Genomic DNA, 24,148 nt, shown 5'->3' with positions numbered 1-24,148 from the left:
GCATAATGTTGCTTAGCTCGAGGTCATGTGTTCGACTCCTGACCACTTGGGCGCCTTCCCAGATATTCAACTCAAAATAAGAGGAAAAATACTAGTGTAACGTGCTCGGGGTTATGCAGTCAAAAGCACCACATCGCGTAAAATGAATACGGATGCCTCCACTATACGGCGTCCCTCGTGGTCGTTAAAACCGGCAACTCGATATAACCTAACATTTTTCACAGTGCTGCGCACACGAAGAAGAATGTTATGCACACTTGTCACATGTAGCATAACAAAGAAAAAAAATTTGTCTGAGTGATCTGTTCATTTCTGTGCACACGTCGTGAAACATAGAACGCAGTTGCGCAGAGTTAGAGGTACTAAAGCACAGCATTCCGGCACTGAAAGTGTGGAATATACTAGTACACTATAGTGTGGAATGTCAATTCAACAAGCCGCTCACGATATCAATGAGTACCGACAATCGCGCAGGCCCCTGAGAGTGAACATAACCTGCTGCTGACTCAAATTTTATTCTGCAGCAGGAAATGACCGCAAGCATCCAAGCTCGACTTGCTTGATGGCACAATTGCAATCATGCCATAACCTGAAAAAGATAAATAAAAAATAACTGACCTTGTGCTGACGAATATTTAGCTGAAAATTACTCTACTAGAGCATACGGGGTGTTTCGGCGAATATTTTCAAATTTTTTTAAAGATGGCCTGTGGCAGATATCACGATTCTTTTAGTAAAGCAATGAAGGGGGCTAGTTGGTGAACGTTCATGGTTATACTGCGCTCAGTTTTACAAAGACGGTATTAAGAAAGGACAGGACGTGGACGGACGTAGCGCAAACTACCAACTGTTAAATAATGTTAAATAACGCGCTTATATACAAGGAGATATGGCGCGAGGGGGGGGGGGGTGTAAAAGATATGACAAGTTCACGGAATGTGATCATAGTTCGGGTCAGGCATACATGGTTCACTGGCACTCCTTGTATTATATCTCCTTGTATATAAGCGCGTTATTTAACATTATTAAACAGTTGGTAGTTTGCGCTACGTCCGTCCACGTCCTGTCCTTTCTTAATACCGTCTTTGTAAAACTGAGCGCAGTATAACCATTCACGATTCTAGTTCATCAGCTGCTCTATACGAACAGGGGGACATTACATGCACAAAGAATTGAAGGGTATATAACTGCCTAATCAACAAAAATTTGCTTATTAGAATTTTAACTATACAGCTTACGACTCATATTGCAATTCAAAAATTTTAGACGGAGTTCTCAAGGTGGATCCACATTTTCTGGATGGCAGCAGTTTCGATATATTATTTACCGAACCTTGCGGACGAATGCTGTGGCGTTCCAGTTACTTTCTTAACAAAGCGTCGTTTGATGCATTAAGGCGCAAAAGTAACTGGAGCGCCAATGCAGTGCTCGATACATATCGGATAGATGTAAGCATTGACTGATTTACGCCAAAGTAATTTTTTTGCATTCGTAAAAGTGGTGAAGTTTTCCGCGAGGTCGGCGAAATCAGTGCCGAGATAGCTCGGTCTACATTGATGTGCATAATCTCCGGCCCCGTAGCTGTCGCTTCAAGGCCAAGAAAAAATTATCAGTGAGTTATTGATACTCCATAGCCTTGTTCCACTGAGACTTCTCACAGCTTCGAGATGAAGGAGAAGGAGGGAGAAAGGCGGGAGGGGAGCTAAGTATGCCGTCTGATTTAGGGGGGAGGGGGGGAGAATGAGCCCCCTCCCCTGGGTAAGCGCGGAGGGGGGTGTATGCCGTCTGATTTAGGGGGGGGGGGGACGGTCCCCCTCCACTGTGTAAGCGCCTGAGCGTGGCAAAGAGTAAAGGCTAACAGCAACTCACCTCTCTCGTACTGGAGTTTGTGCTGAATACATTTAACATTCATCGTCAACGTCAGCATTATTTATCGTCTGTCAAATAACCAGCACATAAGGCTTCGCTCACATCGATTTCCACCGTGCGTGAGATCCGCATCATTTTCCGTTCTTGTCCAACCAGCCGTCGTTTTTGCGTTTTCTCACGAAATGTTCAGACAGAGCTCTTGTGCGCTTCTGTCTTATCTTTGATCGGGCCAATTGGATGGATAGATGTTATGAGCGTTCCCTTTGGACCGGGGTGGGAGGTGGCGCCGCCAAGCTCTTGCTAATGTCCTACATGGGCTAAAAAAAGAACAAGAAAAAAAATATACAGGTCGCACGCACTGTGGGAATCCATGTAACCAACGCTTTCTGTGCTGTTTGCTTTGATTGACGATAATTAGTGGTGATGTTGACGGCTAAAGCCTAATTCCTTCAACGTTTAGGCTAACGCGAGAATGATGAGTTCATGTTAAACGTTACCTTGCGTACACCACTGCTGTTTGTCTGCGTAGTACACAGAACACACAGGGAGTAGTGTTTGCTTGATGCGTTGTTGTGCGCGATATTTTGAAACCTCTGCGGGGGTATAGCGTTGTCATTTCGTCACATGAAACATCGCATTGTGGCAAAACTATTAAACTTGAATTGGATTATGGGGCTGTACGCGCCAGAACCACAATCGTATTATGAGGCACACCGTAGTGGTGGACTCCGGATTAACTTTCACACCGTGATGTTCTTCAACGTGTCCCAAAATCTAAGTACACGTGCGTTTTCCATTTCGCCCCCGTCGAAATGCGGCTGCCGCGATTGGGATCAAATCCACGGCCTCCAGCGATGCCATAGCCGCAAAGCTAATGCGTCGGGCACAGATATGTACGCACTATATGCACTAGATATGTAGCACTACGCAAGTGTGTGCTTTAATCAATGCGGCTCTGCTTCTGCGCGCCCAGCCTAAGTTGCAGGCTTGAGAAATTTGCATGCCGTTTATTTTTCGGAAATATAGCAGCAACGTGCTACATCGTACCTTGAACTTACGCTTATCATGTTTCCCCGCAACAGCTGTCGTATAGTATAGTGGGGTTTCGTCATGGTTTGGTAGAGGGAAACTACGCTTAATTCTCCAGCCCATATGGCAGCACGGCTTCTTTCCCTTCTCACGTCCCCTCCCCCCCCCCTCTATTATATGAGAACTGCTTCTTCTCCCTCTCCTTCTCTCTGCAGTTCTACCTGCGTCCCCGCTGGCTTTGCTCCTTAGTAGAAGGGGAAGCGCTGCAGCTTCTGCACTGCTTCTGAGGGGAGTCACGGATGATTACAGCATTCCTGATTTCGTTTTTTTTTTCCCTCTTAAGTAGTTACTCATAGGAGGTTTCTTTTCCAAAGCCTTTGGCTCCCCCTCTGATTTCAGCTTGACGTTCTTTGTCAACTGGCATGCACGGACCAAGCACCCTGTATGGAAGGGGCGCGCACGACTATCTTGCGAATTCCATGCAGTTCGGAGAAAGATGCCGCACGGCATCTGGCTGGTGCGAGAAGGGCTTCTCTATTGTCCGCGTCTGACTTCCCCTCCGCACACAGGCGACTGAATGGAAGCTTCGCCGAATGACCAGTCGCTTAAAGTGGGCGAGCCATCCTCAAGCTTTCTCTGGAATGCGGCTTCAGTCCTTATCGATGACTAATCGACACGTGCAAGCTCGTCATCCTCACCGCGCGCTTGCACCAGCTTTGGAAACATCGCTTATTCCCTTCCCGATTCTATCCAGCAACTGTTTTCACGTGGCTTTGCTTTTGTGCGAAAAAAAAATGAAGAAAACAATAACGATGTTTGTACGCTGCACCGCGACATTTGAATTTTTTTTCTTCTTTTCCTTTGTGCAATTGTCTTAACCCGTACAGCGAAGTAAATGACCAAAAGACCGGTCAATGCACGCGGTGTTTCACCGCATGGAGCGTGGGCTGTGGAATTTTGATTTCGGCTTAGGTGTGTAAACTTTAGTTGCTTAGCTGTCGGACGTACTTCAGTTCGACGCTGCTTGCCCCTCTGATGCATTTTTATTACAGTTCAAAACAAGGTAAGAATAAAAAGAGAACAGACATGCTCCGTGTTGTCGAAGCATGGCTTCCGGAGCACGCCGTGCTACGTGCGAAAACTTTACGCCAGTGGTTTGTCACAGGTGCTTCGTGTCAATTGAAATCTGCACCTAACTTCCTACGTTACATTACGTTGCATTGACCCAGAAATGAGACCGAAAATTCCATGACCACTTCCTCGACACTTAGAGACATTGTACCATCGTCTTCGACTGAACGTGGCATACACGAACAACTATATGTACCGCATAGGACTTACCACTAACCCATACTGTCATAACAGTCGCAACTCAGAGACAACTGAGCACATATTACTAGAATGCCCCGCGTACCGCGACGAGAGACAACTTTTTGAGCACCAAATGGACATGATTTGCCACGAACCGTTAACGTTACCGAGCATCTTAGGTCCAATGCCCGGCCCTTCCAAACAGCAACGGGTTTTGGATTTATTGTTCAAATACCTGACAGAAATTGGTCAAATAGGAAAGCTTTAAAAATTGCATCCTTCCTATACAAAAGCCTACATTTACCCACCATTTCACCTGTAAATATTAGTATCAGGTCCACTCGGACATTTCATATTTATTTTGATCCTTTCTTTCTCGCACTCTTTTCTGGAATATTTTAATCCCATTCCCCATCCCTATACAGAATAGCATGCCAGCGGTTATACACGCCCCGGCGAAATTCTCTGTTTTTCTAATAAAGAGCCCTCTCTCCCTCTCTCTCTGCACCCTCTCATCTCGATCAAGCACAGACTATCATTTTCACCGTTTCACCGCGAAGGCACTGCTAACCCTGGGTCGTTATGTTCAACTAGAAAAGAAATTGCTTGTGCGAAGGAAACGCGCGTCTGTGTCAAGCTTTTATTTTTCCGACTTCAGCACATTTTGCATGCCTTTAAGGCAAACATATATTCTCATACAGTTATTTTCCAGCTAAATATTCGTTAGCATAAGGACAGTTGCGACTCACCAGGAGGTTACGTTCACTCTCGGAAATCTGCCCGACTGTCGGTATTCATTGATATCGTGTGCAGCGTGTAGAATTTACGTTCCGCACTTTCAGTCCCGGAAGGCTGTGATTTAATTATTCTCAGTCTGCTTAACGACGTTTGTTTTACTACGTCTACACAAAGATGAACATATCGCTCACATTATTTTTTTCTCTGTTATGCTGCATATCATAAGTATGCATAACAATGTCCTGTCGGTGCGCAGCAGTGTGAAAAATGTTAGGTCATTTAAGGTTGCGGGTTTTAACGACCACGAGGGACACGAGCGATGTGGTGCTGTTCACTTTACAATCCCGAGCGCAGTACACGAGCATTTCTCTGAATGCGTCCAAGTGGTCGGAAGTCGAACCCGTGATCTAGTGGTAATCAGCGCAACGCTATTTATCCACCGAGAGGACTAACTAATTTGAGCAAATGTGAAATGAAAGCAATATGTACGAATACGAGTCTATTCACACAAGTCCTTTCCTGTTAACTCGTTTGTATACCTTATTGTTGGTTTTTTAGCCGTAAAAAGAGGTCTCTTTTCTTCCTGGTTTAACGGAAAAGTAGGACCCTACGATTGACAGGCCCTGCTTGCACTTGAGAACTCTCGTCTGTATTTCCTACTCTTACAACCACTTGAAAAAATTAGCCGCAACCCCTCGGCTTGAGCACCCTTCCCCCTTGTAATGCAGCTAACACAACTAATGGTTATCGTTTTTTGAACATTTCGACTTTTTTTTTGTGATCGTACTCTACATGTCCGCTTGACAATCGCCACGAGTGCGTCTTTCCATCGAGCATCAGCGGCCATTGTTGCCTCGATGTAAGCCAAGCCGTAGTGTCGAAGTGCTGGCTCGAGAAGCATCGCTCCCTCAACTAGTGATGATCTCTTTTCACGTGAGTTTACAAAGAAGCGGCCGCGTGGAGACAAGCGTGACTCATCGAGAAAGTTCGCCTTGCGCCGGTAGGGGAAAGACGAGCGCTGGCGTCGCGGGTGAGAGTTGACGTGGGGGAGGGCACGCCATACCACGCGAGAGGGAGCCACCTGAGCTCTGCAAAGGAAACAGTTCTCTCTCCCTCACCGAACTCTCGCTCACTCCTTCTTTCTCTCTCGCCTCATACTCAAGGGGGATCACGTGGTGGAAAGAACGCTTAAAAGGAGAGCACTCGCAGTGCTCCAGCCTTTTCCTGCACCGGTCGGCCTGCCTGGTCACGGCCGGACTGGACCACGTGCACTGTGCGTGCTCCAGTCCGGCCGTGGCCTGGCTTTTCACTTCACGACATTGTGAAGACTGGGCCGGCTAACGATCATTTCCGTTTCCTACAAGCACAAGGTGAGTAATCCACCTTCTACGAAATTTATTCGTGTCTTTCATAAGCTGAATAGATCATCGAACGTTATAACGGCTTACGAAATTGCCGCACGATACATTCGAGAGGAACGCGTGATTTCAAGGTTCGGTTGTCTGTGGTTGTCTGTGGCATTTCTTTCGCTTATGATGACATATTTGTAGATAAATGTACTTTAATGCACCTTACGTACATGTTAGGTACTATAGGTATCCATACGTATCCCACGAATCGGGTGAAACCTCAATCTGCTACCCCAGCTTTATTAGTATTTTTATTTGTTCCCTTTTGCAAACACGTCCAAACAATGCTGTAAAAAAAATATCCTATAGTAAGTTGAAAGAAAGTGGAGCCGGCTTTACTGTGTTACGCGGTTTACATGTATTGCGAATGTCAAGTGCAAAAGTTTTGGTGGGGGAGGGTACGGTATACCACGCGAGGGAGGGAGCCAGTTGAACTCTGCAGAAGAAGCAGTTCTCTCGCTCGCTCTCTCCCTCGCTCAAACTCTCTCTTCTTTTTCTAACTCACTCTCTCTTTCCCCCTCTCTCTCTCGTTGTTTTCTAGGGGACCACGTGGTCGAAAGAAAGCATAAAAGGAGAGCACTCGCAGTGCCCCACCGTTTTCCTGCACCGGTCGGTCTGCCTGGTCACGGCCGGGCTGGACTACGTGCATGGCGCGTGCTCCGGTCCGGCCGTGGCCGGGCTTTTCACTTCACCACATTGTGAAGACTGGGCCGGCTAACGCTCTTTTCCGTTTCCTACGCGCACAAGGTGAGTGACCCACTTGCTACGAAATTTATTCGCATGTTTAGATGATTGAACGTTATGACATCTTCCGCAAACGCGAGTATGCGGTCTGAGACACGGCATCTTATGAAATGCCGCATGGATGGATGGATGGATGGATGGATGATTGTGGCTCAACCCTTTGAATCGGGCGGTGGCGACGCGCGCCACCTAGCCTTTAATCGTTCTATATGCATGCATACCTATGTATTTACTCCTTTACTTCTGCGTTGATATTGTCCACCAATCAGATAGCCTCCGTTTAGTTAGTCTATTCTATTTTCACTGTCTTTAAAACCCAAGGCTTTGAATAGTTCCCCGTTAGATTCAACTGCAGGGTGAAGTTGTTTACAAGCAAGTATCAGGTGTTCCGCCGTTTCCTCCTCCTCTCTACACGCCTCGCATACCAAATCTATCTCCTGGTATCTGGCTCGGTACGTTTTTGTCCTCAGTACACCTGTCCTGGCTTCGAACAACAATGAGCTTCCCTTAGAGTTATCGTAAATATTTTCTTTGGCTATTTCCTGCTTAAACGTCCTGTATGTCTCCAATGCCGATTTGGTTTGCATCTCTGTACTCCACATACCCCTCTCTGCCTCCTTAACCTTTTTCTTGACAGATGATTCCTTACTTGTTCCCCCGCTACTGCCCAAGTATTTGCTTGTCAATTTTCTAGTTCGCTTCCTCCACCTCGTGTCAACATTCCTCGTGTATAAGTAACTGAAAACCTTCCTAGCCCACCGAATTTCCCCCATTTTTCTCAATCGCTCCTCAAAGGCTATCTTGCTAGTAGCCTCTCTGCCCTCGAAAGAAGACCATCCCAGATCCCCCTGCACTCCAAGATTTGGTGTCTTGCCATGTGCTCCCAGAGCGAGCCTACCCACCCCACGTTGCCTAATTTCCAACTGTTGCCGGGTCTCTGTTCTAATACATAGAACCGCATTGGCAAAAGTCAGCCCTGGTACCATTACCCCCTTCCATATCCCTCGTACTACCTCGTACCTATTGTAGTTCCACAGTGCCCTACTCTTCATAATCGCTGCACTTCTGTTACCTTTGGTCGTTAGATATTTTTCGTACTCTGTCAGATACTCAATGCCATTATTTATCCACACCCCAAGGTACTTGTATTTATCGACTATCTCCAGCGTGGCCTCCTGTATCTTATGCTGTATCACGAGGCAGTCGAGAGCGACGTGTGGTTTCAAGGTTCGGTTGCCTGTGGTGAAAGAAAACTAGTCTTAGTAGCATTTCTTTCACTTATGATGGCATATTTGTAGATAAATGTACTTCAATGCACCTAACGTACATGTCAGGCGCTATAGGTATCCATACGTATCCCACGACTCGGGTGAAACCTCAATCTGCTACCACAGCTTCATTAGTATTTTTATTTTTTCACTTTTGCAAACACGTCCAAACAATTTTGTAAAAAAAAAATATCCTATAGTAAGTTGAAAGAAAGCGGAGCCGGCCTTACTGTCTTACGCGGTTTACATGCCTTGCGGATGTCAAGTGCAAAAGCTTTGTTGAGGGACGTGGGGGATGGCACGGTATACCACACGAGGGAGGGAGCCAGCTGAACTCTGAAGAAGAAACAGTTCTCTCGCTCGCTCTCTTCCTTGCTCAAACTCTCTTTCTTCTTTCTTTATCTCACTCTCTTTTTCTCTCGCTCTCGTTGTTTCCTAGGGGACCACGTGGTCGAAAGAAAGCATAAAAGGAGAGCACCCCCAGTGCCCCACCGTTTTCCTGCACCGGTCGGCCTGCCCGGTCACGGCCGGGCTGGACTACGTGCATGGCGCGTGCTCCGGTCCGGCCGTGGCCGGGCTTTTCACTTCACCACATTGTGAAGTCTGGGCCGGCTAACGTTGTTTTCTGTTTCCTACGCGCACAAGGTGAGTAACCCACTGGCTACGAAATTTATTCGTAGCTTTAGATCATTGAACGTTATGACATCTTGCGCAAACGCGGGTATGCGGTTTAAGACACGGCACCTAATGAAATGTCGCACGAGACAAGCGAGAGCGAACGCGTGATATCAAATTTGGGTTTTCTGTGGTTAAAGGACGCTGGTGTTAGTGGCATTTCTTCCAGTGAGTCTAACGTATTTGTGTAGTAATGTGATTTACTGCATTTTTGCGCATGTTAGGTGTTATGGGTATGCATAGGTACCCCACGAACGGGATGACACCCAGATCTCAAAGTATTTTAGACCTTTGCATTACAAGCTTTCCGCCTGACGTTGTCAAATCGGGTGTATTGAAGTGCGATTTAAGTGACCATTTGCCAATCTACTGCATTTTACCTCAGAAAAGGCCTAATTCAAATAAGCAACCAGTTTTTATCCGCCATTACTCTGAAAAAAATATCAACAAATTCAAATATCTTCTCTCAAATCAAAGGTGGGACTCCATTTTAATGGAAACAGATGCAAATAAAGCGTACGAGGCTTTTCTTTCCTGCTTTATGGCTGCATACGAGAAGTGTTTTCCCCTCGAGCCATGGGTAAAACGAAAAAAGATAAGGAAGCCTTGGATCACTCATGAACTGCATATGAGAATCAAACAAAAAACAGGCTGTTCGAAAAATTCCTGAATACCAAGCATGAAAATGACTTTACACTGTTTAAAAAAGTTCGAAACAAATTAAATGCAGATATTAGAAAATCAAGATTTGAATACTACATAACAAAGTTTGCAGACATTACGGGTAACTCACGGCTAATGTGGCAAACCGTGAGGGAGGTACTCTCGAAAAATTTCCAGCACAAAAAGGTTCCGTATCAAAACGACGCTATGACTGACAACGAAGTCGCAAATTTATTTAATGACCATTTCATTGCAGTCGGATCATGCGATGGGAATTCAGTTGATTCACCGTGCGAGCAGTTCATTGCATCAAACGCCGCACACACATTGTTTTTAGCACCCACTGACGAACGTGAAGTGCTAGATATTATTCTGACACTAAAAAATGGCTGTGCTCCAGGAGCAGATGAAATTAAACCGAAACCTCTAAAGGCTGTAGGTGAAATAATCAGTTGTCCGCTCTCTCACATTTGCTACATTATTTTATCTACAGGCGTTTTTCCGCAGAAAATGAAACTGGCCAAAGTGACTGTTGTGCACAAGGGTGGCCCAGCGAACGAACTAACAAATTATAGGCCTATATCAGTACTACCAGTATTTGCAAAGGTAGCCGAACAGGTTATAAACAAAAGATTCGTCCGTTTTCTCACCGCGCAAAATATTATAGCCGATGAGCAATTTGGCTTTAGGAAAGATAGATCAGCCGAAACCGCACTCCTCGGGATAAAGGAAAAAATTCTAAACAACATTGAAGAAAAGGCACACACCCTGGGAATTTTCCTCGATTTCAGAAAGGCTTTCGACTGTGTTCAGCACGATGTTCTAATAAGAAAGCTTCCACTTTACGGATTCCGTGGCGTGTCGTTGACCTTAATTGAGAGCTATTTAACGTCAAGAGAGCAATTCACTGTCATAAATGCTGCAGCCTCACGTAAAAACAATAAAATATGGTGTGCCTCAGGGATCTATTCTCGGACCTGTACTCTTTATTTTATACCTGAATGATATTGTGAATATACCAGGCAGCGAAAACCTAGTGTTGTACGCTGATGACACTAATGTCTTTTTCTCAGGTATTGACCCCTACGCGCTCGAAAGAAAGGCAAACTATTGGTTGACCGGCTTGAGTACATGGTTAAAACTAAACAAGATGCAATTAAATGCTAGTAAGACCAAATACATTCTCTTCAGAGCAAAAGGTGTAAAAGCTCCTGACAACCTAAACTTAAACTTTGAAAACACTCAGCTGAAACAGTGCTCGCAAATTCGTTTTCTAGGTGTTCTGTTTCAAGAAAATCTCTCTTGGAATTCGCATGTTGATCAGCTTCGAAGTGATCTTTGTCGGGCGGTTGGCATTTTAAACAAATTGAGATATCTCCCGTCGTCCATATAGCGGCAAATATACTATTCATTAATACATTCCCGTTTAAGCTACTGTTCCCTTGTATGGTTAACGACGACACAAACAAATCGAGATTCCCTCTTTGCAATTCAAAAGCGGGCGTTACGAGCTATTGGGAAAATACAGTTATTGCGCAGCTGCTGGCCCTTGTTTAGGTCTTATGGAATACTAGAAATAAGTAAACTGCACACATACAAATTATGTCTGGAAATATTACGCTAGTACAAACTAGACAAAATAACCTTCGAAACCACCTATCACACTAAACTTAGCACATACGAACTTAGGAAACAATGTATGGAAACACCTCGTGTACGCACTAATTACGGTTTTCAGAGGTTAGGATGGCAAATTCCTGACTTAATTAATCAATACCCTATTATTCTGAATACTGTACGCAGCACTCCCTCTATACGTAAATATAAAATGTTAATTAAAGCAATGCTCATAAATGAACCTTAAAGGTGAAAACTGAACGTATACCTATCACTAGTGTGTTTTGTAAATACTGCTATGGTCGAATTGTGCTTTGAAGTATGCTGTTTTGTTTTTCCGCTGAAAGCCTGTGTTTTTGTAAGGATGTCTTATGCATTGTGTAAAAAATATTGAATGTGTGTTCTATTATGTAATGCTCTTTCTTGATTTTTGTAGCCTGTGGTGCCGCCTGTCATCCGGGTGGCGTGGCCTCGTCAGGCAAAGTATGCCTTTTGCCACGTCACCCTGGACAACCTTTTCGTTCTCTTAAATAAATTCTGAATGAATGAATCTGCTGCTGCAGCTTTCTTCTTTTTTCTTTTTCATTTTTGCAAACACGTCGAAACAATTTTGTTTAAAAAATGTCCGATAGTAGGCGTTTAAATAATTTTAAAGAAAGCGGATCGAGCCTTACTATTTTAAGTGGCCTACATGCGTTCAGGAAGACACCTGCGAAGGTTTTCATGCTGCGTGGAAATTTTACGGAACTAAACAAAGTAAAAGGGATCATAGCTTAACTTGCCGACTCTCCGGCAAGTTGTCCCGTTGGCATTTTCTGAGTCAATTTATTGAACCTCGGGAATGGGGGCTGGGCGGGTTGCTGTACATTGCTTGTAATTGTACACTGTAATCATTCCTGTACCTCTGAAGTCGCTGTAGTGGAATGCACCGTATTGTCTACCTGCGCGGAAATACAATGGACCGAGTAGTTTTACACTTGGTAAATGGTCCATCGTGTTCTCTCGATGCCGTCACCTTTCAGAAACATGCCACTTATGCGCGTTTGTTAGGCTGGACTTTGCACTCAATTCTTAGGTTGTCATCGGTTATAATTTCTTCTGATTATTCGTGATCTCTTGGTCATCTTTCTCCTATGTTATACCCCTATGCCGGCGCCGGGTAACATGCTAGGGGATTAATCATGGCGCCGACGTCACTGTCTCAATAAACCAAGCCTAACATGTTCGAAAGTCTACCCATACGTACAAGAGTGCTTCGACCTATTTTCGAAGTCGGAGAAACGCCGACGCAAACTTGGGGTGATGAATAAATAGGGAGGTGGCGAAAGAATTCCGGGTTGTTATCGCCAGAACTTGGGTCATCTATACAATGTCTTGACTGAACGTAATAAAAATAATTGCTGACGTCGTTTAGAAGTAGGGCGAGGTGCACAGTCGTGACCTGTGCGAAAATAAATCACCGCATAAGATTGCGTTGTCTGGGTAACGTGGAACGGTACGCGGACCTGCCTTGGTGATTCGTCGACTTGTTCTAACAGCTTCGTCGCTACTTCGCAGAATCTGAGCAAGGCACATACCCGTATGCTCTCCCCCTGGGGTGCACATGGACACGGCGATCATCGGGACCGTCTTTCATGGGCGCCCCCATCCAAGCGAAGGCAGCGAGACCTTTTTCTCAAGGTAACTCGTTTCTTCGTCTCCCGCTCCCACAATCTCATCCTCCTTCGACATGAAGAGCTGCTAGCGCTTACCAAAATGTTAAAACAAGTGCGTGAAAAGCAAATAGCTTCTAGTTTTGTGTCACACTATTCATTTGTTATCACATTGTAATACTTGTATTTGATTTACGATCTGGTGCGCTGTATTCCGTGGAGTACAGATTGTTACTTATGCGTACCTTTTCGTTATGGGTTTATGAAGCATTGAAAGCTTTTGGGCGCGCCGATGGTCGTACGGCTGCAATGGGAAGCGGCGTAGCCTTCGTCCCGACCATATACAGTTTGATTCAAGTATACTACTAGTCCTTCACTGATGGCGAGCAAATAGACTGATAAAAAATTGACCGCTCCTTCCAGTCCGTGAAGATGGTCGAACAGCGAAGCTAGGTTGGTTACACCAAGTGTTACACGATGAAAGTCAAACTGCGCATTCATTCTATAATGTGAATCTTCTGTTTCACCATTCTTTCACCTCATTTCCGCTTTGGTGGTAGACAGCTTCTTCCGCTTACGCTATTCATCCACCGAGAGGATTGAGTAAGTAGAGCAAATGTGAAATGAAAGCAATATGTACGAATACGAGTCTATTCACACAAGCCATTTCCTGTTAACTCGTTTGTATATCTTATCGTTGTTTTTTTAGCCGTAAAAGGAGGTCTCTTTTCTTCCTGGTTTAACGGAAAAGTAGGGCCCTACGATTGACAGGCCCTGCTTGCACTTGAGAACTCTCGTCTGTATTTCGTATTCTTACAACCACTTGAAAGAATCAGCTGCAACCCCTCGGCTTCAGCCCCCTTCCCCTTTGTAATGTAGCTAACACAACTAGTGATTATCGTTTTTTGAACATTTCGACTTTTTTGGGGGGGATCGTACTCTACACGTCCGCTTGACAATCACCACGACTGCGTCTTTCCATCGAGCATCAGCGGCCATTGTTGCCTCGATGTAAGCCAAGTCGTAGTGTCGAAGTGCTGGCTCGAGAAGCATCGCTCCTTCAACTAGTGATGATCTCTTTTCACGTGAGTTTACAAAGAAGCGGCCTTGTGGAGACAAGCGTGAGTCATGGAGAAAGTTCGCCTTGCGCCGGTAGGGGAAAGACGGGCGCTGGCGTCGGGAGTGATACACGACGCGGGGGGAGGGCACGCCATACCACGCATGAGGGAGCCACCTGAGCTCTGCGGAAGAAACAGTCCTCTCTCCCTCACCGAACTCTTGCTCACTCCTTCTTTCTCTCTCTCCTCATACTCCAGGGGGATCACGTGGTCGAAAGAAAGCTTCAAAGGAGAGCACTCGCAGTGCTCCAGCCTTTTCCTGCACCGGTCGGCCTGCCTGGTCACGGCCGGACTGGACTACGTGTATGGCGCGTGCTCCGCTCCGGCCGTGGCCTGGCTTTGCTCTTCGCCACATTGTGAAGACTGGGCCGGCTAACGTATATTTCCGTTTCCTACACGCACAAGGTGAGTAATCCACCTTCTACGAAATTCATATCTTTCATAAGCTGAATAGATCATCGAACGTTATAACGACTTATGAAATGCCGCACGATACATTCGAGAGGAACGCGTGATTTCAAGGTTCGGTTGTCTGTGGTTAAAGAAAACTAGTCTTAGTGGCATTTCTTTCACTTATGATAACATATCTGTAGATAAATGTACTTTAATGCACCTAACGTACATGTTAGGCACTATAGGCATCCATACGTATCCCACGAATCGGGTGAAACCTCAATCTGCTACCACAGCTTTATTAGTATTTTTATATTTTCCCTTTTGCAAACACGTCCAAACAATTTTGTAAAGAAAGATATCCTATAGTAAGTTGAAAGAAAGCGGAGCCGGCCTTCCTATGTTGCGCGGTTTACATGCCTTGCGGATCTCAAGTGCAAAAGTTTTGGTTGGGAACGTGGAGGAGGGCACGGTATACAACGCGAGGGAGGGAGCCAGCTGAACTCTGCAGAAGAAGCAGTTCTCTCGCTCGCTCTCTCCCTCGCTCAAACTCTCCTTCTTCTTCTTCTAACTCTCTCTCTCTTTTTCTCTCTCTCTCTCTCTCTCGTTGTTTTCTAGGGGACCACGTGGTCGAAAGAACGCTTAAAAGGAGAGCACTCGCAGTGCACCAGCCTTTTCCTGCACCGGTCGGCCTGCCCGGTCACGGCCGGACTGGACTACGCGCATGGTACGTGCTCCGCTCCGGCCGAGGCCTGGCTTTTCACTTCACCACATTGTGAAGACTGGGCCGGCTAACGTTGATTTCCGTTTCCTACGCGCACAAGGTGAGTAACCCACTTGCTACGAAATTTATTCGCATCTTTAGATGATTGAACGTTATGACATCTTGCGCAAACGCGAGTATGCGGTCTGAGACACGGCATCTTATGAAATGCCGCAAGAGACAATCGAGAGCGAACGCGTGATTTCAAATTTGGTTTCTCTGTGGTTAAAGGACGCTGACGTTAGTGGCATTTCTTCCACTGAGGCTAACGTATTTGTGTAGTAATGTGCTTTACTGCATTATTGCATATGATAGGTGTTATGGGTATCCATAGGTATCCCACGAATGGGGTGACATCCAAATCTGCTGCTGCAGCTTTCTTCTTTTTTCTTTTTGATTTTTGCAAAGATATCCAAAGAATTTCGTTTTGAAAATGTTGCATAGTTGGCGTTTAAATAATTTTAAAGAGAGCGGATCGAGCCTTGCTATTTCAAGTGTCCTACATGCGTTCATGAAGTCACCTGCGAAGGTTTTCGTGCTGCGTGGAAATTTTACGGAACTAAGCAAAGTAAAAGGGATCATGTAAGCCATGCTCCCTTTTACTTTGCTTACTTCCGTAAAATTGATCTTGCCGACTCTCCGGCAAGTTGTCCCGTTGGCATTTTCTTTATGGAAATTTTCTTATCTTCAAGTAAACAAAGTAAAATTCGGTTTATTGAACTTTGGGAAGGGGGCCTGGGCGGGTCGCTGTACATTGCTTGTAATTGTACATTGTAATCATTCCTGTACCTCTGAAGTCGCTGTAGTGGAATGCACCGTATTGTCTACCTGCGCGGAAATACTATGTACCGAGTAGTTTTACTCTTGGTAAACGGTCCATCATGTTCTCTTGATGCCATAACCTTTCAGAAACATGCCACTTATGCGCGTTTGTTAGGCTGGACTTCGCACTCAATTCTTAGGTTGTCACCGGTTCATCATTCTCCTATGTTATACCTCTATGCCGGCGCCGTGTAACATGTTAGGGGATTAATCATGGCGTCGACGTCACTGTCTCAATAAGCCAAGCATAACATGTTCGAAAGGCTACCCATGCTTACAAGAGTGCTCCGAGATATTTTCGAACTTGGAGAAGCGGCGACGAAAACTTTCGATGATGAATAAATAGAGAGGTGAGGAAACAATTACAGGATTTAATCGCCAGAGCTGAGGTCATCTATACATTGTCTTGGCTGGTCGTAATAATAACAGAATTGCCGACATCGTTTAGAAGTAAGGCCAGGTGCACAGTCGTGACCTGTGCGAAACTAAATCACTGCATGTTATTACGTTGCCTGGGTAACGTGGAATGGTACGCGGACCTGCCTTGGCGATTCGTCGACTTGTTCTAACAGCTTCGTCGTTACTTTGCAGCATCTGAGCAAGGGACATACCCGTATGCTCTCCCCCTGGGGTGCACATGGACACGGCGATCATCGGGACCGTCTTTCGTCGGCGCCCCCATCCAAGCGAAGGCAGCTAGACCTCTCTCAAGGTAACTCGTTTCTTCCTCTCCCACTCCCATGATCTCATCCTCCTTCGACATGAAGCGCTGCTAGCGCTCACCAAAATGTTAAACAAGTGCGTGGAAAGCAAATATGTCCATTCATTTGTTATCGCTTTGTAATACTTGTATTTGTTTTTACAATCTGGTGTTCTGTATTCCGAGCAGTACAGATCGTTACTTAGCCGCCGTATCTTTGCGCGATGGGTTTAGGAAGCACTGAAACATTTTGGGCGCGATTGTAGCCCTACGGTTGCAATGGGAAGCGGCTTAGCCTTCGTCCCGACTATATACAGTGTGAATCAAGTATGTTACTTGTCCTTCATTGATAACTAGCGAATCGGTTGAAAAACAATTGACCGCTCCTTCCAGTCCGTGAAGATGGTCGAACAGCGAAGCTGTGTTAGCTACACCGACTGTTACACCACGAAAGTCAAACTGCGCAATCATTCTGTAATGTAAATATTTTGTTTCACCAGTCTTTCACCTCATTTTCGATAGGCAGTTTCTTCCTCCGCAGGAGTGGGCACTTCTCATGGGCTTTCCATAGTTGTAGCGGTGATGGTATGTGCGGAACCACTAATCCAAAGCTTTGTTTATTGGGCACAAGGCCCAGCAGTGGAGATGAGGGCGCTGCAATCGTTTTGACGATTGGTTGGATTGGTTTGACGATTGACGTGTCTGCCGGCACATCTTGCTGGCGAAAGAAGTGCCGGCAGCTCCGCGCTCTTTGCACCGCGTTTCAATCGCTGGGCATTGTTGGTTGGCCGCTGACCGGCAGCATAACATTTGTTTCCTTCGCGGCTGTCTGGAATCAATCGTTGATAAATTCCATACCGACCTATCTTAGTCGCCGAAAATGCACCGTCTGATAACCGTAAACGATTAGCGTATAAGATAGCATTTCATGAGGGTGGGGAAAGAGGTCACTCAACCCTTTACACCCTGTTGAGCTCTTTTCCTCTCCCGCTGGGTCACGTGGCGCCTCTTTAGCGAATTCCGGCAACGACGGCACAGGGTACGCAAGACCAGCTTCGCTGTGAAAAAAATTGCGTTACTCTGTGGAGACAGTTGATTACAGGGATAACAAAAGACAAACAATCAGATTTCAATAATTCTGTGAGTGAGTGATCAGAGGCGATCGGGACGTGACACTCATGTGGTTACAAAAGTGCTGCGTAGCTGCTCGTTGTAGGTCAGGACAACCGGTCTCTCAACCTCTCATGCCTCGTTTCTACACGTTTTGTGCAGCAGCGAGATTGCCCCAATGGGGGGCCCTTGGCTTGCCGACTCCACGCCACCTGAAGCTGCCTTCGATTTGTCTACAGTGATCTTTGTCCCAGTGCTTCTGGTCTACGGCCTCGACTGCCTACTATGGACTTCAACTTTTTTTTTTTTTGAGAACGTCTTCGAAACCATAACTGCAAGTTCCGTGTCGACGTCATGTTTCTCCAGGGGGACGAAGAATGCAAGCGATTTCAAGTTTACTGAATAAATCCACGACTGGTTTGCCCGCCTTCTCTCTGCTGTGTTCTTCGTAAGGACACTACTCTTTTTCTCGAAAGTAGATTGGTGTGCTTGATTTGCGGTAACATATCCCAGTGAATATACACCTGACGCTTAGTGTGAAGCAAACTGAACGTTAGTTTGACATCACCGAATTGACCGTTGGTTTCAATTAACTGGCCGGTTACTTTCGTGTAATCGATGGCTCTATATAGACGGGAACGAACACCAACGCGCCTACCTCACAGACAACGTCCACGTTGCGCTGTCAATTTTCAGAAGTAGAGGTGAGTATGGCATGCAGAATCTATGCTATTATTTTTTTTTACGTATAGCTGCTGCAAGAGTATGAAATTAAACCGTGTTGATTGACAAATATAATTTCCGAAGTGCCAAAATAACAGGTCGCGCTCGTCAGTCACCGGCAGGCCAGAAGTTGTTGCGCAATTGGTAGAAAACTCCAGTGAGGGTACCGCTTGTCGGAAATGTACGCACGCACGCCCAAAATATACAGAAAACAAAGGAAGCGTCCGAACCGGTTGCGCTATGAGCCTATCTTGTTCGAAGACATCATAGCACACAACGGAGTTATTTTCTAGTGCGTACTCCCGATTACGCTTTCTCTACTACAAACAGGAGTTTCACTTGGTATCGCACTTCCTGGAAGAAACACGGGGACTAGTGACGCATTAAGCACAGGTATCTGGACGTGCCAGTTGAAACGAGTATGCCTCATCATAGTAGAGTGACTACATGTCTTCCGTTTACATTCATTAAAAAGAAAGCAGATGTAGCGGAAATATTCGCCAATCAAATAGCGCTATCTCAGGCACCTAGTCCTTCTGCGTCTTCTCGCCAAAATCGCCTTCGCCCGCCAATCAAACGCGCGCGGAGTCTGCCTTTTCCCTCCGAAACCGACACAGTTGGCGCGCGCGGTCAACCAGTTCAAGGACACGCGTAACGCTGCAGCAAGCAGCGCATTCCTCTCGTATGTCTTCGCCCGGCTAGCAAATCATCAGATCACGTGGCCCAATTTAACCAATAAGACAACACCTGCACACGGCACTACGCAGCCAGGCCGATGACCGGGCGCGCGCCCGGAGCCCGCAGTAGCGCTGAAGACGGCGGATTCGATGGTTGCCCTCAGCCTTCTTGTGCGACTATCGTCTCTTGGCGGGAGGAATTTTCCACACAGCTGTTGCGTCATGTTCTGTGGTCGTGGAACTGTTGGACATTTCGACAAGACAGGTTGCCTCCTGTTCTTCGGCAGCTTACATATCGATGTGTCACAAAACTCTGGGTTCCTTGTGGTGTTCGCCGACGAAGCTTTGAGGGTATGTTGTGCGGACAGTTTTGAGATGGCTGCCCCGGAGAAAGAAGTAACACGATTCGCCTCTGAAAACGTCGAGGGCGCAGGACAGGATTTCTAAATGTGAGTACATATGAAACTAATATATACGTTGCTCTATTCGTTGCCTCTGTGAAGTTATAAAGGGCATAAGTGTGAGCACCTCAAAAAAAGAAGAAGATATTGCGGTTTTGTCATCTCCGAATCGCTCCCAGTGAGTGGTTCGTGCTTCATGTAAACAAGCAGCGGGTGTTGTAGCGGCTTTCGTAATCATGCCTGACCTCGGCGAGAACGAAGAGTTTGCATTTGTTGATTTGACAAACTGACTCATGACGCCGGGCTCGCGTGTAAGGGGGGGGAAGGGGGATGTGAAATGAGTTCCGGAATCGCGCGCTTTGCCGCCAATTTTTCCGGCTTCTTGGGGAGGGAGGCTGCCATGTTGTCGTCTGCTGCCAAAGTGTGTTTCCGCGCAGCTGTTCCTCTTCGGCAGACTTCCCGACTTTGTTTAAATATTTTTCTTGTTGTTAAGTCACGGCTATTTATTTTATTTGACGCCATAGGTACTGCAACAACGGAAGGGTGAGCTTGTTTGCGTTTAAAACTACGCGCTGCGTTTCGCGTTTATACCCTGGTCGGCGATAATTTCGATACTGCGCCAGTCACTCGCTAGAGTTTGCCCAAGTTTACTGGCGTCTCTCGTACATTGAGCTTGACGACTATTTCAGCAATAGCTGCGGTATTGGTCAGAGATAGCGTAGATTCTAGGTCTGCGTCTCCCGTTATGTGTTATGCCATCTTCGACTGGTCGTTTCCGAGCGCTCTGGAGCGCTCTCGCGAGCGGCGTTGTCTTCGGCTGGTTGAAAGAGGGTGCCCGCCCTGCGTTCGGCTGGTTCTTCTCGATTGCTCTCCTCCACCTTCGAGCGCTCTGAGGCGCTCCGAGCCCTGTCGTCGGAGCAGTCGTCGAAATTGAAACGTCATCGCAGAGCCGCGTCGCTGCTGTTGGCGACGGCCCACCGTAACCTAGGCAACCTAGGCCACTGCGACGAACGCTCGTGCCGCCGGTGCGTCCGCCGGTTTTCTCGGCAGCGCCGGGAGCTTTCGATAAGCGAAACATCGGACGTTGGTAGTTGTCACGTGGTTTAGCATCTGCAATTGCCTCCTCCGAGAGCGAGTGGCACGTTTGGCTTGCGCGCTCGTCCTCTACCTCTGAGTTCGGGGAACGCCGGATCTGCCCGACTCTGCTTCGGGGGATGGAAGCGACCAGCCGAAGATAGCATTAGTGAGATCTGCCTGCCTATGTTGTAGCAGTACATGGCTATATCTACAACTGTTTACTTCCCTCACACTAGGTAGAAGTTGAAGCCATGCGTACTTATCTTGAACTGCACCACGAGGCATGTTTCCTCATTATAGGCTTGGGAGAGAGGCCGCGATAGTGAGCGGCTGTCTTACTGACCTGGAAAAAAATATAATCCGTGCAGGCTCTCCACGCACGAAGAGCCGCTGATATCTTATTCATTTTCCATTAAACGTTGTTGATTAACTTATCAGTATGTTGTCTTCGGCGAGTCGGGGACTCTTTCCCCGGTGCTTTGAGTACGCGGTCGCACCGACAGCTTTGATAGATTTCGGGTTGTAATACTGCGAGGTAGTTGCCGCGGGGGCAAAGTATGACGCCCTTCTGCCCAGGTCGCTGCTCTGATGCCCTGCCACCGCATTCCGATTGAGGCTGAACGCGGAAAGGCTCGCGTGCCGTGCTCTTGGTGAACGTTAAGCAAGCTCGACTGGTCGAAATTGATCCCGAACTTCCTATACCCCTGAGCGGTCTCTCGATAACGGATTTTTTTATTGCGAAAGCAATACTGCTCTCACTTTCGGCCCATTGGTGGTAGTGGCGCCTCCTTACACAGCTGCGCGTCACGTGACCGGGTGACATCATGTCAGACCAAGAGACTGGGCCCCGACTCGCGGCATCGATGGTGGAGGCGAAGCCTTGCGCGCCGCTGCTGCGGCGCTACCGAGAGAGGGCGCTCGCTGGTGTGACGTCACGCTAGGTGGATAAATGGGGCTACAGCTCGGCTCCTCGCAGTGGTCGGCGCGCTGCCTTGCGCTCTGTCGGATGATGTATAGCCATAAGTTTAACAAAGGGCAACCATGTACACACCATCAGCCGAACCAAGGCACAGCAGGTTAAGCACGTGAGATCGAGCCGAAGGTCGCGGCTGAGTCTGGCGCGCGCGAACGAGGAAAGCGGATGGCAAACGCCGTTTTCCATCGCGCTAATGGCCGAGGGGGACGGGAGGGAGGGCGCCGGGTTTGTGGTCCGGCAGCAATTGCACATTTCGCGACCGGGTACTAAGGGGACTGATGATCGCTGCTCAATCTCGCGCGCCATATGTGTAGGCAAGCGGAGAGGCAGCGCGGGAGGAGAGGGGGGAGGGGGGGGCTTCGACTCCGCCAACAAGCGTGTACCTAGCGCGGTGGTCGCGCGCCCCGTATCTTGAATATGATCTGCAGACGGCTGATTCCTTTTTGCGCGCTGTCTGCTCGTCGCTCTTGCGTTGATGCGGTAGACTGAACGAAGGTAATTTCGCTCGCTGCTGCTTCCGCGTTGCTCACAGCACCGTTCTGACCAACGTTAGTCTACTAACGTTGGTTTTGACGGTTATTGTCCGCGCTCATCGACGGTGATGCGTTCATATTTGCTCGTGCGCGCTGACACCATATGCTTGCTCATTCAGTTAGTAAAGCGAATGTTTCCAAGTTTATACGGCCGATAAAGCTGCTATTCTTACTTCGTATTGTTGTGCACTAATTTTGCTATCGCAGTTGATGCTTCGATGCGGGCGATATCTACATCCCAAAGGGTGCAACTGTTATTAGAGTGTACACTCTTAAAGGAAATTGCACCCTTTGAGTTGTATGTTGCCACAGGCCGATTATCGCCATCTGTCTTGTCCGCATTTCCTTTCCTTAACTCTGCGAGCCCGGTACTTCCAAGCCACCAGCGGCACGCGCGTTATCAGCATGACAGAGCATTCTCGGCAGGAAAATAGCGAGCGCAGCGTTTTCAAGAAAGGAAACGCAAGCAAGACAGATCACGATTATCGTTGTGTGGCAAGATACGACCCGAAGGAAGTACATTTGTTTAAAAGTGTGTGCTCCCGCATTATTGCTGGCAGCGGTTCAATACCGTGCTCTGTGTTTTGTGCTCCGTGATTTAGTTCCACAGTCTCCCACCAGATGGCAGAAACACTAAACCCAAGGTGTGGTTTCGGTTCGGATTTTTCAATGGTGCTCTTTAAGTTCTTTATTTTCCCTTCCTAAAACCTAGCTGTATGTTATGTGATTGCTTTTATAATCAGACTTTTTTTTCTTGGACAACATAACTACAAGCACGCGCATAGATTTGTGTTGCGTAAGAGAAAAACACACACAAAAAAAAAGCTTTCGTGCCTTGTAGCATGGGATGCACCTAAAACGCAAAGTTTTCAAATCCCGGTCATAGATGCCTCTATAATTGCGGTAGAGAAATGAAACAACAAATAGTTTTTTTTTTTTAGTAGGAGAGGGGCAATGGAGCAAAGGCAGGCAACGTGCAAAAATGGCACATTGGTGCTATGCATTCCTTTCTGCACACGACTCACCGGGTTCAAAGAGGGATGGCTGTTTTATCGGGCAGCACAAATTTAGTGCTGTGATGGGACAAACGTCTGAGCCGACGTGGGGACTATGGGGGAAAGAATAGTGCAAGGTACGTAGAATAGTACGCATATTTTTAATTTTCTTTATGTTCCTTATTTTGGCCAATAAAAGGTAGGGGCAAACTCCTTTTGATTCGTCCTCGTATATACTCAGTTGGTCAGAGTATTTCGCGCGTAATGCGAAGTCTTACAGGATTTCGTATCCCACCTGCAGCCGGTTTTATTTTCATCGACTTTGATTTCAATCTATTATTTCCATAACATACGTGCATATATATATATATATATATATATATATATATATATATATATATATATATATATATATATATATATGTCATCCCCCACCATACGATAATATTACTCGGGATAACAACCATGTTCCATGGCGCTGTGGTGCACCCCCAAAACTCGGATTACGCGACATCTGACACCAGGTGCGCTCATGAAAACAGCGCGCACGGATCCACCGTCCTAGAGTCGCTTGAAAAAAACTCTACACCACCACTGTCGCTGGATAAAAGCACAGTTTTTAATCAGCGGCCTTGACACCACCTAACCTACAGCTGCAATGGACACAAATCATTTGCTGTCTGCCGTACTATACGTAGCTGCTGGTATAAATTGCCGGCTGCGACATCCGCTTCTTTTTGTTTTTCTTTCTCTAGAACACCCATGTTCAAGAAAAAGACACGAACGTACGCTGACTAGCAGCAGCAGTTTATTAAAAAAATATATATTGTATTCTCCAATACATGGCGGTTGCATACCTTTCCACCTGCCAATTTCTTGGGATCG

At 46.7% G+C, this 24,148-nt stretch overlaps 1 protein-coding gene and 1 long non-coding RNA gene across 2 annotated transcripts in view; both read left to right on the top strand.

The window, feature by feature from the left end:
• Window positions 1–6,159: 6,159 nt before the first annotated feature.
• Window positions 6,160–18,314, top strand: LOC135917440 (uncharacterized). The gene is made up of 8 exons (XR_010569281.1): window positions 6,160–6,317; window positions 6,898–7,103; window positions 8,808–9,013; window positions 12,881–13,003; window positions 14,292–14,498; window positions 15,105–15,310; window positions 16,663–16,783; window positions 18,044–18,314. It is a non-coding gene; the product is annotated as an uncharacterized lncRNA (long non-coding RNA).
• A 1,128-nt stretch (window positions 18,315–19,442) lies between these two features.
• LOC135917429 (retinol dehydrogenase 14-like) overlaps window positions 19,443–24,148 on the top strand; it is a 134,062-nt gene continuing 129,356 nt past the window's right edge. Inside the window, exon 1 of the mRNA XM_065450995.1 lies at window positions 19,443–19,730. The gene's annotated coding sequence lies outside the window, so the exon portion shown is untranslated. The remainder of the gene's footprint in view (window positions 19,731–24,148) is intronic.

This window comes from Dermacentor albipictus, chromosome 7, assembly GCF_038994185.2.
Source record: "Dermacentor albipictus isolate Rhodes 1998 colony chromosome 7, USDA_Dalb.pri_finalv2, whole genome shotgun sequence".
In the NCBI taxonomy this organism is placed as follows: Eukaryota; Metazoa; Arthropoda; class Arachnida; order Ixodida; family Ixodidae; genus Dermacentor; species Dermacentor albipictus.
The sequence above is the reverse complement of the archived record's forward strand: the minus strand, read 5'-3'. Positions and strand labels throughout refer to the sequence as shown.